Below are 15,080 nucleotides of genomic sequence, written 5' to 3' on the forward strand. Positions count from 1 at the left end.
GCAAAATATTTGTATCTGAAACCGTGAATGTATTCAGTTTGCTTTTGCTAATAAAATGCAGCGTGATGAATGGCTACATTGTGCCACGTGCTTTATGCAGGATGACCAATAGATAAACGTATTAGATTAAGAAGTGTCCTATTAGGTGAATTTGGGGAAATTTAACTTATAAAGGGCAACAACACACTGCAGCAACATGGAACTACGCCAAGGGGAGGAGGAATACCTCTTCCAAGTGTTCAAGCATAATGAATATCCAAAGAACTGGGTCAGGAGATACCTACAGGAACAGCATCAGAAAGATTCTACATGTCCTGACACACTCATCACACTACCCTACATCAGGAACACGTCAGAACTCACCACAAGACTTCTACGACCGCTGGGCATCAGAGTGGCACACAAGCCCACATCAACCCTACAACAACTGCTCACCCGAACAAAAGACCCACTCCCTGCCATGGACAGGACCAATGTCATCTGCAAGATCCCCTGCAGAGACTGCAAGAAACACTTCATCGGACAAACAGGAAGGAAACTAACAACAAGAGTACATGAACACCAACTGGCTACAAAAAGACATGACCTTTACTCACTCATCTCAATCCACATGGACAAGGAGAACTATGACTTCGACTGGGTCAACACCAAGATCCTGGGACAGGCTAGGCAGAGACAAGCACACGAATTCCTGGAAACATGGCACTCCATGAAGCATGCTATTAATAAACACATTGAACTTGACCCATATACATTCCACGACAGAGGAAACCCGGAAGTGAGGCAATCCATTGCAATGGACCCCAGAGTTTTAAAACCAGGTGGGAAAACACACGGACGCTTCACCAGAGGCTGCACTGAAGATGTTACCAAGCACGTAACGAAACATCTACGGAACAAAAAATGAGCTGGGCGAGCCAACCAACCTCAACACCCACAACCTGAGCTACAGATCTACTCCAAAACCTTGGAAACTTAACTATTTTGTGTCTCACACCAGAATGTATTGATTAGAAACTGCTGTCTATGTATAAGAGGGACATCAAAAAATGATTGTAGATCACACGGTGCCAGGATTTCCACAACATTGATCTTGCAGCATCAATTTCTGATCAAAAATTAACTGGGATATTGAATCATTTTCTGACTGAAGTTGACCTTTCTTAGCGAGTTTTGAGAAGATTTGTAGCTCAGGTTGAGGTTCTGGATGTGAGTTTGCTCGCTGAGCTGGAAGGTTCGTTTTCAGATGTTTCATCACCATTCTAGGTAACATCATCAATGAGCCTCCGATGAAGCGCTGGTGTTATGTCCCTCTTTCTGTTTATCTGTTTAGCTTTCCTTGGGTTGGTGATGTCATTTCCTGTTCTTTTTCTCAGGGGATGGTAGATTGGCTCCAAATCAATGTGTTTGTTGATGGAGTTTCGGTTGGAATGCCATGCTTCTAGGAATTCTCGTGCGTGTCTCTGTTTGGCTTGTCCTAGGATGGATGTGTTGTCCCAATCAAAGTGGTGTCCTTCTTCATCTGTATGTAAGGATACTAGTGATAGTGGGTCATGTCGTTTTGTGGCTAGTTGATGTTCATGTATCCTGGTGGCTAGCTTTCTACCTGTTTGTCCAATGTAGTGTTTGTCACAGTTCTTGTAAGGTATTTTGTAGATGACGTTCCTTTTGTTTATTGTCTGTATAGGGCCTTTTAGATTCATTAGCTGCTGTTTTAGTGTGTTGATGGGTTTGTGGGCTATCATGATGCCAAGCGGTCTGAGTAGTCTGAAAACGAACCTTCCAGCTCAGTTGACCTTTCTTACTAAGTGCTGGTGACTTCATCACTTAATTTCTATTTGCAAAATGCCAGCCACACTTTTGGAATCTTGTAACTCAAATTTCAGGCAAGAGATTGACCATCAGGAAAGAGCTGTTACTAAAATTACCCTGCAGCATATCATGTGATACAGTCACAAAATTTTTGCAGCATGGAAAGAAGTCCTTTGGCTCACCATGTGCCACTGGTCACCAAACATCCATCAATTCTAGTTCCATTTTGCTAGCACTTAGCTTGTAGACTTACATGCTTTGGCATTTCAAGTGATCATCTAATAAGCTCTTGAATGTCTTGAGGTTCTTGTCCATTACCACTCTTTTATGCAATGAGTTCCAGATGCCCACTACCCTCTGGCTGAATATGTTTTCCTTAATCGCCTCTAAACTTCCTGTTCCTGGTCACTGATTCAAAGAGGGAGGAAGGCACAGTGGTTCAGTGGTTATCTTGACTGCCAGGGGCCCGGGTTTGATTTCACCCTGGGACAACTATGTGGAGTTTGTGCATTCCCCCTGTGTCTGTGTGGATTTCCTCCAGGTGCTCCAGTTTCCTCCTACAGCCCAAAGATGTGCAGGCTTGGTAGATTGGCCATGCTAAATTGCCCATAGCATTCAGAGATGTGTAGATTAGGTGGGTTGTGAGGGGGATAGGTCTGAGTGGGATGTTCTGAGGTTCATTGTAGACTTGGTGGGCTGAATGGCCTGTTTTCACACTATAGGGTTTCTGTGGATGCTATGGCAAAAACCTGTAGACCGATTAGCCTAGCATCTATTTTTGGAAACATGTTGGAATTAATGATTAAGTAAAGTGATAGATCTGGAAAATCATAATCTAACCAAGCAGGGTCAGCATGGCTTCATGAAAGTGAAATCATGTCTGACTAATTTATTAGAGATTTTTGAGAAAATTTCAACCAGAGTGGCGAGAGGGGAACCAATCGATGTGTTGTATTTGGACTTCTAGAAGGCATGCAAAAAGGTACCTCATAAAAAGTTCAGTCATAAGGTAAGAGTTAGTAAGAACTGCCGATGCTGGAGTCAGAGATAATAGTGTGAAGCATGGGCAGGAAACAGCAAGAGCGGATAAGGGGTTCTTTTTCACTTTTGGTGACCTGGAAGCATTTGGGTTCCACGTGGATCAGCGCTTGGGCCCACAACTGTTTACAATATATAGTAATGCCGTGGAGGAACGAAAGCAAAAGTACTGTAGCTAAATTTGCAGACAAGACAAAAATTGGTGGAAACGTTAAGAGAGAGATGCTAACAGTTTGCAGAGAGATATACGTAGCTTAAGTATGTGGGCAGACATTAGGCAAATGGAATATACTGTGGGAAACTAAACAAAACAGAAGAGCAGAGTATCATTTAAATGGAGAGAAACTGCAGAAAGCTGTAGCATAAAGGGATTTTGGGAGTGGTGCTACTTGACACAAAACACACAAAGCTAGCATACAGATGTTGCAGTTAATCAGGAAGGTTAATGGAATGTTGGCGCTTATTTCAAGGGGATTGGTGTATCGATTAGGGAAGTCTTGCTGCAACTATAGCAGGTGATGCTGAGAGACCACAGCAGTGGCACTGTAAGCAGTTTAAGTTCCCTTTTTTAAGGAAAGATATTACTTCATTGGAGGCAGTACAAAGAATGTTTACTAAGATGACCCTTGGTATGGAGGGATTGCCATACGAGCAAAGGTTAAACAGGTTGGGGCTCGTTGGAATTTGGAACAATATGAGGTGATACCAATGAAAGGTGCTTGACATGGCAAATGCTTAGAGGATGTATTCCCACATTAGATTGTCTAGGACCAGAGAGCATGGTCTCAGAGTAAAGGGGCACAAATTTAAGACTAAAATGAGGAGGGCCGTGAGTATTTGGAACTTCTTACCACAGAGAGCTGTGGGGATAGAGTCCTTGTATACATTCAAGACTGGGATAGACAGATACTCAGTTGGGGAATCAAAGGTTACTGGGAAAAGGGCAGGAAAGCCATGATCATGTCAGATCAGCCATGATCCACAGAATAGTAGAGCAGGCTCGAGGGGCTGAAAAACATCCCGTTCTTATTTTTTAAGATCTTAAAAACTGTGTTCCCAGGTTATTGACCTGTTTAGTCAGGGGAAATGTTTCTCCCTATCAACCTATCCATACCCTCATAAGTTTGTAGACCTCAGTCAGGAGCCCCTCAGCCTTCTCTGCTAGAAGGAAAAAGAAAATCCACTGTCTAATCTATGTGGCTCGAGTAAACTCTCATGACATTGGTTGGATTGGTGGTGTTTGGGGATTTGGGTTACATAAACACATTGAATCGTGGTATTGAGCCTCCTGTTCCTTGCGATACTTAAACTTTCTGTTGGCATGGAGGTCAGTATGGATGATCCACTTGTATGCCAATTGCCAACTGCTTTGGTAGCTTCCACTTGCCAACATCAGGCCCTGAGATCCCTTCAGGAGCAAGCTTACAGATGTGGTAGAGAGAGAGATAATGGGAACTGCAGATGCTGGAGAATTCCAAGATAATAAAATGTGAGGCTGGATGAACACAGCAGGCCAAGCAGCATCTCAGGAGCACAAAAGCTGACGTTTCGGGCCTAGACCCTTCATCAGAGAGGGGGATGGGGAGAGGGAACTGGAATAAATAGGGAGAGAGGGGGAGGCGGACCGAAGATGGAGAGTAAAGAAGATAGGTGGAGAGAGTGTAGGTGGGGAGGTAGGGAGGGGATAGGTCAGTCCAGGGAAGACGGACAGGTCAAGGAGGTGGGATGAGGTTAGTAGGTAGCTGGGGGTGCGGCTTGGGGTGGGAGGAAGGAATGGGTGAGAGGAAGAACCGGTTAGGGAGGCAGAGACAGGTTGGACTGGTTTTGGAATGCAGTGGGTGGGGGGGAAGAGCTGGGCTGGTTGTGTGGTGCAGTGGGGGGAGGGGACGAACTGGGCTGGTTTAGGGATGCAGTAGGGGAAGGGGAGATTTTGAAACTGGTGAAGTCCACATTGATACCATATGGCTGCAGGGTTCCCAGGCGGAATATGAGTTGCTGTTCCTGCAACCTTCGGGTGGCATCATTGTGGCACTGCAGGAGGCCCATGATGGACATGTCATCTAGAGAATGGGAGGGGGGGTGGAAATGGTTTGTGACTGGGAGGTGCAGTTGTTTGTTGCGAACTGAGCGGAGGTGTTCTGCAAAGCGGCCCCCAAGCCTCCGCTTGGTTTCCCCAATGTAGAGGAAGCCGCACCGGGTACAGTGGATGCAGTATACCACATTGGCAGATGTGCAGGTGAACCTCTGCTTAATGTGGAATGTCATCTTGGGGCCTGGGATGGGGGTGAGGGAGGAGGTGTGGGGACAAGTGTAGCATTTCCTGCGGTTGCAGGGGAAGGTGCCGGGTGTGGTGGGGTTGGAGGGCAGTGTGGAGCGAACAAGGGAGTCACGGAGAGAGTGGTCTCTCCGGAAAGCAGACAGGGGAGGGGATGGAAAAATGTCTTGGGTGGTGGGGTCGGATTGTAAATGGCGGAAGTGTCGGAGGATAATGTGTTGTATCCGGAGGTTGGTAGGGTGGTGTGTGAGAACGAGGGGGATCCTCTTGGGGCGGTTGTGGCGGGGGCGGGGTGTGAGGGATGTTGCGGGAAATACGGGAGACGCGGTCAAGGGCGTTCTCAATCACTGTGGGGGGAAAGTTGCGGTTCTTAAAGAACTTGGACATCTGGGATGTGCGGGAGTGGAATGTCTTATCGTGGGAGCAGATGCGGCGGAGGCGGTGGAATTGGGAATAGGGGATGGAATTTTTGCAGGAGGGTGGGTGATGTGGTCTTGATTTTCACTTCTTTGTCTCTCAAGACCAAAGTTGACTTTCTTCCAGTCAAGTTGTGGTCTCTGAGGTGATGTAAAAGTCCAATTGTGGATCTGCACACCTTGCCACAGGTGGGGAGGTAGTGTTTGAGTAAGCAGGTAGTTGGGACGTTCAGGTTTTCTGTTAGTGCTTGGCCTCAGCGGGACCTGTGAAAGCTGTTGGCTGGCAGCTTTCGAAATGCTGATTCTCCATTTTGGGCAGCCCTGGACAACAGATTCCCAGGAATTGGTGGGGTGTTTTCTTTTCAGGGATGTTTTAATGATACCCCTGAAGTATTTTCTCTGTCCTTCTATGTCAAAGCTCAGAGTAGAGAGCTTGCTATGGACATTTTGCTTGCCATTTGAAAAATATGGCCCACCTAGCACTCCTGGTAGACAGTGACCAGTGCCTCAATTCTCAGGATGTTGGCCTGACAGAGGACTTTGGTATTGAAGTGTCTACCCTGCCACTGAGTTAACGTGATCTGCAGAATTTGCAGAAGCACTTCTGGTGATACTTCACAAGGGGATTGCGGCATTTACTGTACTTTGTCGACATCACTGAGGTATATGGGCGGGCTGGTAATGCCACTGTCCTGTAGGCCATGTGCTTGGTGCTAGGATTTGAAGTCTTCACTGTTTCTGTGACAGCAGAGGCTGTGCTGGCACACACAGAGGCAATGTTGAATTTCGTTGATGTCTGACTCCACTGAGAGAAGGTTTCCAAGGGACAGGAATTATCAAGTCATAGAGTCATACAACTTGGAATCAGACCCTTCGGTCCTCCTTTCCGCACCAATTAGATTTCTCAACTAAACTATGTTGTAACTGTACCTGCATTTACCACTTCCTCTGGCAGCTCATTCCACACATGAACCACCCTCTGTGTGAAAAAGTTGCCCCTCAGGTGCCTTTTAAACCCTTCTCCTCTCATCTTAAAAATATGCCTCCTAGTTTTGAACTTTCTCACGCTTGGAAAAGACATTTGCTATTTGCCTTACCTATGCCCGTCATGATTTTATAAATGTCTATAAGGCCACCCCCTCAACCTCATAAGCTCCAGTGAATAAAGTCCAAGCCAAACCAGCCTATTTTTATAACTGAAGCCCTCCATTCCTGGCAGCATCCTGGTAAATCTTTTCCGAACCCTCTCAAATTTAATAATATCCTTCCTATGACAGGGTATTCAGCACTGTACACGGCACTCCAAAAGTGGCCTGTGCAACATCCTTTACAATCTCAATGTGACATCTCAATTCCTATGCTCAGTAGTCTGAGCAATGAAGGCAAGCATGCTAAATTTCTTCTTAACCAGTCTGTTTACCTGTGATGCAGCTTTTAAAGAAGCATGCAGCTGAACCCCTTGATCTCTCTGTTCTACAACACCACCTAGGACCCTACCATTAACTATGTGAGCACTGCCCTCGTTCACTTTATCAAAATATAACACCTCGTACTTATCCAAACTAAACTCAATCAGCAACTCCTCAGCTCATTGACCCAATTGATTAATGTCCTTTTGCAATCTTAGATAACCTTCTTCACTGTCGACTACACCACCAATTTTGGTGTCATCCACAAACATACCAACCATTCCTCTGAAATTCTCATCCAAATTGTTTATGTAAATAACCAACAACAGTGGACCCAGCACAGATCCCTCCTGAACACCACTGGTCACAGGCCTCCAGTCTGAAAAACAACCCTCTACCATCACCCTCTGTCTCCAAGTGTTAAGCCAGTTATAATCCATTTGACAAACTCTCCCTGAATTCCATGTGATCTAACTTTCCTAACCAGTCTACCATGGAGAATCTTGTGAAAGGTAATTGATCTACATTGTCCAGTAATGCTTTGGATCTTGATAGTTGAAGAGCAGTGAAGTGCAATACCAGCAGGCTGGTAGAGAACATTGGACTTCCAGATGTTTAGCCTGAGGCCCATTCACTCACATACCTCTATGAATGAATCAGTGATAGTTGTCTTCACTGGTGCTCTAGTCAGAAACGTGCTTGCTTCACTGGTCAGTGAAGTTCAACTGTGCATCTGAATGAAATAAATGACCTGGCCCAAGTAGTTGTAATTGTTCTTGATGTTAACTAGGATCCTCTCTTTACTCGGCAGAGGTACTGTTTAGAACTTGAGCACTGTGGGTAAGGCCATATTTATTACCTCACGTGAATTTCCTTGAGAGCATTGGTTCATGATGGGATTGTGATTTCAGGTGAATGCCAGACCAACCAAGGGTGGCAAGTTTCCATCTCTTAAGGGCATTGGAAAGTTAGTTGAGTTTTTACACAATCGACAACATGTTTAAACTGTGCCTGGAATGCAAAACATTGTCCAAATGCATTTTGCGGGCATATAATTAGAAATGAAGGTGGAATAATAATGTGTGATCAACACGTTGCTTGAAGATGTAAGATTTGGAATCACTTAAAGTAGTCAGAAAGACTGAGCAGGAGATAGTTATATCATCATTAGCTTGCAAGATATGCAATCGAGAGATCAGGGCACATGGGTTCAAATCCCACGGTGGCAGTTGGTGGAACTTCAGTAGAATTTAGAGTATGAAACCAATCTGACTGTCAAAAGAAACCCATATGGTTATACTATAGACAGATATTTAATAAATAAGTGAGTCGAGCTGCATGGACAGACAGGAAAGTGGAACTGAGAGCACAACAAGATCAACTGTGATATCATTGTATGATAGAACAGGCTTGAGGGGACAACTAGCCTAGTCCTGCTCCAAAGTCCCATGTTCCTGTGTCATGTCTACCTGATAAATATGTTTCACTGATAATTGCTTTCAAGGATACTTAGGGATTGGAAACCAATGCAGGCCTCCCTGGTGTTGCCCGCATCCTGTGAATGAACAACACTCAACCAATGACAACAAGCCAGAGGATCAACGTTGTTCATTGGAGAGAGCAGGAGGACATTCACTAAGCATACCTAAAAATGAGCTGCCAATCTCAAGAAGCTGCCGAACAGGACTCCTTGCATGCTAAACAGCATAAGCAGCAAGTGATAGATTGCACTAAGAAATCCCACAACCAATCGAACAGATCCATGGTCTTCAGTTCTGCCACCACAGTTGTGAAGGTGGTGGACAGTCAAACAACTCACAGGTTGAAGCATTTTCGCAATCTTCAGCCAGAAGTGCCAAGTGGATGATCCATCTGAGTTTTCTCCAGTGGTTCGCAGCGTCACAGATACCAATCTTCAGCCAATTCGATTCACTCCAAGTGACATCAAAAAACGATTGGAGACACTAGATACTGCAAAGGTGATTGTCTCTGATGACATTCCAGCAATACTCTTGTGCTCCAGAACTTACTGCCCCTTTAGCCAAGGTCTTTCAGTACAGCTACAACATTTGCATCTACGCAACTACATGGAAATTTGGCAAGATATGTCTTTTACACAAAAAGCAAGTCAAATTGAACTGAGCCAACTACTACCCCATCAGTGTACTGTCAGTCATCTGTAAAGTGATGGAAGATGCCACTGACAGTGTTATGAAGCTTCACCTGTTTAGCAATAATCTGCTCACTAATGCCCAGTTTGGATTCTGTTAGGGCCACACAGCTCCTGATTTCATTACAGCCTTGGTTCAAACATGGATAAAAAATCCGAATTCATGGGTGAGGGAAGAGTGACAGCCTTTGACATCATGGCCACATTTGACCAGGTGTGGCATCAAGGAGCCCTAGCAAAACTGGAATCAATGTGTATCATGCAAACTCTGCGCTGATTGGAGTCATACCTGCCACAGAGGAAATTGGTTGTGGTTGTTGGAGGTTGGTAATCTCAGCTTCAGTTCATCTCTACAGGAGTTCCTAAGAGTAGTGTCTTAGGCCCAACCAACTTCGGTTGCTTCATCAATGACCTTCTTTCCATCACAAGATCAGAATTGGGGATGTTTGCTATTGATTGCATAATGTTCAACGCCATTTGCGACCCCTCGGAGACTGAAGCACTTCATTCTCAAATGCAACAATATCCAGACTTGGGCTGACAAGTGGTCAGTACCATTCATGTCAGTCCATGACTGTCTCTGACAGGACATAATCTAACCATCACCCCTTGACATTCAGTGGTGTTACCATCACTGAATTCCACCACTATCAACGTCCTGGAGTTGCCAATGACCAGTGACACAACTGAACTTGTCACATAAAGACATTGGCTACAAGAGCAGGTCAGATGCTGGGATTACTGTGGTGAGTAACTCACCTCCTGACTCCCTCAAAGCCTGTCCACCACCTACAAGGCACAAGTCAGGAATGTGATGGGATACTCCCCACTTGCCTGAATAAGTGCAGTTCCAACAACACTCAAGAAGCTTGATCCATCCAGGATAAAGCAGCCTCTTGATTGGCACTACATCCACAAGCATTGACAGTGGTGGAAGGAGTCACTCAGGAGCAACAGTGTGTACTATTTACAAGACGTGGTGCAGAGATTCACCAAAGAGCCTTCGCATTTTCATCCACATGTCCACTGCCATCTAGAAGGACAAGGGTAGCAGATACCAGGGGAATCCACCACCTGCAGGTTCTCTTCCAAGTTACTCATCACCCTGATTTAGAAATACAGCACTGTTCATTCACTGTGTCTGAGTCAAAATCCTAGAATTCCCTCCCTGATGGCATTGTGTGTTAACCACAGCACGTAGACTGGAGAAGTTCAAGGCGGCAGCTCAATACCACCTTCTCAAGGGCAACTAGGGACAGGCAATAAATACTAGTTAGTCAACCATGCCCACGTGCCACAAATGTATAAACAAAATAAAACACAGCCAAGGGTCTTGGCAAGTAATGTCATAGCTCTTAAAGCAGGACTCCGGTATGAGTCTTTAAATTTTCATGTATGTTATATTTGATTTGATATTTTGACATAAGTTTGTTAACTGATTGGAGAGTGTACAGAGGAGATTTGTCAGAATTAGACAACTACTCAGGGACATCAGTTAGTTACGAATTACTCTCCTTGGTGCGGGAAACTTAAGGTGAAGATTTAATAAAGATATTGAAAAATTATATGCGGTTTTGATCGAGTAAGCAAGGTAATTTTTCCACTGGGATGGAGGTCCATACCCATAGACCCCTGATTGAAGATGTTGGCTAAGAGGGAAGATTACATTTCATATGCATATTAGGAGCAAGAACGTAGCTTGGGGAACTCAGGTCCACTTAAGGACAAAGGATGGAATTCATATGAGGTGCCAAAAAGTGGGTGAGGTCCTTAATGAGTACTTCACATCAGTATTCACCTTGGAGAAGGACAAGCATAATTGTCAGATTAGGGAGGGTTATGTTGGTATTCTAGGACATGTCAATATTAAGAAAGAGAAAGTGTTGGGTTTCTTGAAAATACATCCAGATAAGTCCCCAGAGTTTGATGGGGTCCATTCCAGGACACTGAGGGAAGCCAGAGAGGCGTTTTCTAGGGCCTTGACAGCAATCTTGCCACAAGTGAAGCCCCAGAAGACTGGAGAATAGCCAATGTTGTTCCTTTGTTTAAGAAGGGCAACAGGGGTTATCCAGGAAATGATAGGCTGGTGAACTTTACATCAGTGGTAAGGAAACTATTGGTGATGCTTCTTTCGGACAGGTTATATTCACATTTAGAAAAGAATAGATGTATTGGGGTGGTCAGTTTGATTTGTATGGGGAAAGTTAGATTTTTTGGGAGAATTGATGAAGATTATTGATGAGGGTAGGGGAGGGGATGCAGTCTAAATGGACTTCATTAAAGTATTTGACTTGGTTCCTCATGGTTGATCCAGAAGATTAAGTTGTATGGGATCCATGCTGAGTTGATAAGTTGGATATAAAATTGGCTTAGTCATTGAAGGCAGAGGGTAGTTTTGGAAGAGAATTGTTTTCCTGACTGGAGATCTGTGACCAGTGGTGTTTTGCAAAGATCGATGCTGGGACTTCTTTTTTGACATTATGTTTGTAACACATATAAATGATTAGCGTAAAAATGTTAGTGGTCCAATTAGTAAATTTTCAAACAATATGAAAATTGGTGGAGTTATGGGTAAGAAGGGAGGTTGTCAAAGAACCCAGCAGGATAGAGATCAGTTGAAAAGTCGACCAGAGAAATGGCAGGTGGAGTTTGATCTGGACAAGCATGAGTTGATGCATTTTAGGAGGTCAAATACATAAGCAAAGTATACAGTAAAATGCAGGGTGTCTCAGAGCAGTGATCTTTATATGGATCTTGGGGTGCATATCCATACCCTCAAAAATTGGCAACAAAACTTGATAAGATGGTAAAGAAGGTGTATGGCATACTTGGCTTCATCAGTCAGGGCATTGAGTATAACAGTTGGCAGGCCATATTGCAGCTGTATGAAACTTTAGGTGGCCACATTTGGAGTATTATGTGCAGTTCTGGCTGCCATACTATAGGAATGATGTGAATGCTTTGGAGAAGGTGGAAAAGAATTACCTAGATTGGAATGAATTATTTTTGTATTGTTTTCACTAGACTGAGGAGTGACTTGAAAAATGTATATAAAATTATGAGTGGCATGGATATTTGACAAAAGTCCCTCATAGTAGGCTGGTCCAGTGGAAGGTTGGAGTATTTTTCCCTGGATGGAAATTCCAAATACTTGGGGACATAATTTTAAAGTGAGAAGGAGAAAGTTTTAAGGGGATGTGTAGATGGAGAGGATAGTAGATGCTGCCAGGAGAGGTGGTAAAAGCAGGTATGATAACAACATTTAGAATATATTTAGGCAGGGAAATATGGATCATGTATAGGCAGATAGGATTAGTTTAGAATGGTGGCATGGTCAGTGAATGCACGGTGGGCCAAAGGGCCTGTTCCATTCTTGTATTATTCTGTGTTTTCCTGGTACACTATTTTTTTATACAATGAGTGGTAAGGATTGGGATGTGCTTTGAGAAAAGTTGGTGGAAGCAGTGATGATAATAACTTCCAGAACAAAATTGAAAATGTACTTGGAAAATTCTTCCATGAAGCATTGGTGTTGCTGGCCAGGTCAGCATTCATTGTCCACCCCTGGTTGCCATCAAGAAAGTAGCGTCAAACTAATCCTTGGGCCCCTGTGGCCCTTCTGGTGTAGGTGGACCCACAATGCTGTTAGGCAGGGAATTTCAGTATTTGGAAATGATAGTTCCTGGTCATGGCAAATCTAGGATTTTTGATAGGGGTAGTTGGTAATGTTATTTGCAATGTCATTGGACTGGTAGCCCAGAACTCGAGGCTAAGATTTTAGGGACATGGATTCAAATCACACCTTGGGAGATGGTGAGATGTTAACTCAATAAAATATAAAATTAAAAGCTATTCTAATAGAGACCGTGTCATCATCAATGACTGTGGTTTTAAAAAAAAATCTGGTTCATTAATTCACTTTAGGGAAGGAAATTTGACATCCTTGTCCAGTGACTCCCACTTCAATGTGCTTGACCCTTAACTGCCCTCTGAAAGGCCTAGAAAGCCATTTGAATTGAGGGCAGATAAAGTTGAATAACAAATTCTAGCCTTGTCAAAGAATTTAATTGGAGCAGGCCACTGTGCATGGTGTACTTATGAGATGTGAACATGACTAGCCATTTGTCAGCCCTAGACTGAATGTTTCCCATGTCTTGCTGCATATGCACGTCATTGCTTCAGTATTCGAGGAGTTCACAAACGCTGTAACATTCCACAATTAACAGCAAACATCCTTCATTTTGCTGTTATTATGGATAAAAGATCATTGAGGCAGCTAAAAATGATTTGACCTGAGACACTACCCTCAGGAACTGATGTAAATGAGATGATTGACGTCCAACCATTTCCCATAATGCCAGACATGACTCCAACCATTGGAAAGTTTGCCTCCTGATTCGTATCTACTACAGTTTTGCTATTATCATGATTGTAATGTGGTCAGTGGAGTGAATCTTATAGAATACAAGTTCCCTGATTGGTGCTGCTAATCTGGTCCAATCGGGGAGTCTTGGCTGACAGATAAGAATAGGAGTGTCAGACATCCTGTTCACTCTGAGAGCTGGCTCTGACGGAGCTGGATCAGTGTCAAGGGCTCTCCATATATAAGTAAATGGTGACGGGACACCAGCCTTTGTGGAGTTATTTGAGCTGGTGCTTCTGGATGCCACACTCTGAGAGCACGCAATGTCAGGCTGTTGCTTGACTAGCCTGTGAGATAGCACTCTCAACTTTGGGACAAGCCTCTAGATGTCAGTAAGGAGGACTTTGCAGGTGTACAGGGATGAGTTTGCTGTTCTTGTTTTTAATGCTAGGTTGGAAGCCGGGCAGTCTATTTGGTTTATTAGATAATAAACATTTTAACAAACTCTGGGGAAAGTGTCGGCCACGAGTTTACGGCTAATTAAATATTTGGTAAAAATGGACAGAATAGCCTCTTCCTGTAATGTGTAATCCCATAATTCATTGATTTTGAAGAGATTTATTCCTGGGAATAGACTATTTCCTGTGATTGGCGGGCCCATAAGTTAACCAAAGAATTTAGAATATAATGATAGCTTAGGAACAGGCCATTTGCTGTATCTGGTTCATGTGCCAGTGTTTACATCCCAAATAATCACCCTACCACCTTTCTTCATCCTACTCTCTTGCCACATCAATCCCTTGACCCAGAAATGTTGCCTGGTTTTACCATAAATATAGCTGTTCTATTCACCTCAGCAATCTCAGAGCAGCCAGGCCTATACGCTCACTACCCCTGGGTACAGTGATTTCTCCAGAGCTCCCCTTTGTAATGCACAGAATTTCACAGGTCTGTAGTAGCACGGAGGAGGATATTCACTCTGTCAAGTCTACTGGCTCTCCGAATGAACATCTTACTCTATGCCATTATGCTGCCTGCACCATTCTGCACATTCTTTTCACATAACTGTGTAATTTCATTTTGAAAGCCTCAATTGATGCTGCCTCAAATACAGTCTTGGGAAATGTATTCTACACCCGAACTACTTGCTGCATGAAACAGATTTTTCTCATGTCATGTTTGCTTCTTTTGCCCGTCACCTTTAATGCATGCCCTCTCGGACTCAATCCTTTCATGAGCAGGACCGGATTTTACCTGTCTGCTCTGTTCGGACCCCTTATGATTTTGAAAACTTCTATTAAGACGCTTCTCAATCTTCTCTTTGCATTGGAGCACAATTCTATCTTCTCTAATCAGTCCTCATAAATGAAGTTCCTTATCCCTGGATTCATTCTTAGGAATCTTTTTCATTTTAGTAGTGACTGTTTTATACTGAGGCCTCATTCCTAAGTGGAAACATTCAGTCCATGTCATCCCTGTTAAACCCTTTAATAATCTTCATAACCTGTATCTGGCTACAGCTCAGTCTCCTCTTTCCAAGAGGAAGAAGTCCCAGCCTGTCCAATCATTCCAAAAACACATAATCACTCATTTTGGG

The 15,080-nt window shown here is 43.8% G+C and overlaps 1 protein-coding gene across 5 annotated transcripts in view; it reads left to right on the top strand.

The window, feature by feature from the left end:
* The window catches only part of lpp (LIM domain containing preferred translocation partner in lipoma), a 371,701-nt gene that overhangs the window by 65,598 nt on the left and 291,023 nt on the right, over positions 1 to 15,080 (top strand). The window lies entirely within an intron of this gene.

The sequence above is a fragment of the Stegostoma tigrinum genome, chromosome 14 (assembly GCF_030684315.1).
Source record: "Stegostoma tigrinum isolate sSteTig4 chromosome 14, sSteTig4.hap1, whole genome shotgun sequence".
In the NCBI taxonomy this organism is placed as follows: Eukaryota; Metazoa; Chordata; class Chondrichthyes; order Orectolobiformes; family Stegostomatidae; genus Stegostoma; species Stegostoma tigrinum.